The sequence below is a fragment of the Bombus bifarius genome, unplaced genomic scaffold (assembly GCF_011952205.1).
Source record: "Bombus bifarius isolate JDL3187 unplaced genomic scaffold, Bbif_JDL3187 scf7180000008169, whole genome shotgun sequence".
NCBI lineage: Eukaryota > Metazoa > Arthropoda > Insecta > Hymenoptera > Apidae > Bombus > Bombus bifarius.
Window position 1 is genome coordinate 1,086,358 of NW_022884490.1, and position 694 is coordinate 1,087,051.

A 694-nucleotide genomic window follows, 5' to 3' on the forward strand; every position below is an offset into this window, starting at 1 on the left:
ATTAAATAAAATATAAGAATATAGACAAAATCACTCCAATAAAATAACACCCGCTGGGAACACATTTAGGCATATATACACACATGAATAAATAAGGCACTGTTACCAAGTAAAGTCAAAATCTACACACGGAGCATCAGGATACATTTCACGAAACCTATCTAAACACCATGAGAGTACTTCAGGACAAGCAACCCCCCTTGATCTGAGGAATGGTGGCGTAGGAAAGCCTCCAACACTTGATCAGGAATCTCCTCTGAGAAATGAACCTTCGCGCTGGCATCCATATCAACCACCGCACGGGGGGCGCGGCGGGCCCAGCGCGCTCTGCCAACGCCACACGGAATCCCAGGCGATCACCCATCCAAGTACTATCCGTGCCCGGTGCTGCTTAACTTTCGTGATCTAACGGGAACGAGTGCACTCAGCGCGGCCAGGGCATTGCCTACTTTTACTTGAACTGGAATGCATTTAACTATGTGTACTGCTTCTCCTGCGACCAAAGCCATGTGTCCTGGAGTTTTGGTTATTGCATACGCAAATTCATCAGGTAATATAGTTGCTAGACTTAATGCATTCTCTATTATTTTCTTTTCCGAGATGCATCTTAGTGTCAATATATCCTGATAGAGTGCCGTTATTTGTCTTCTGACAGTTTTTCTACGTAAATGAATTTTGAGTTAACGAATGCGAA

At 44.2% G+C, this 694-nt stretch overlaps 1 pseudogene; it reads right to left on the bottom strand.

Annotated features, from left to right (window-relative positions):
• Positions 1–328: 328 nt before the first annotated feature.
• LOC117209330 lies at positions 329–446 on the bottom strand (annotated as a pseudogene).
• Between the last annotated feature and the right edge of the window lie 248 nt (positions 447–694).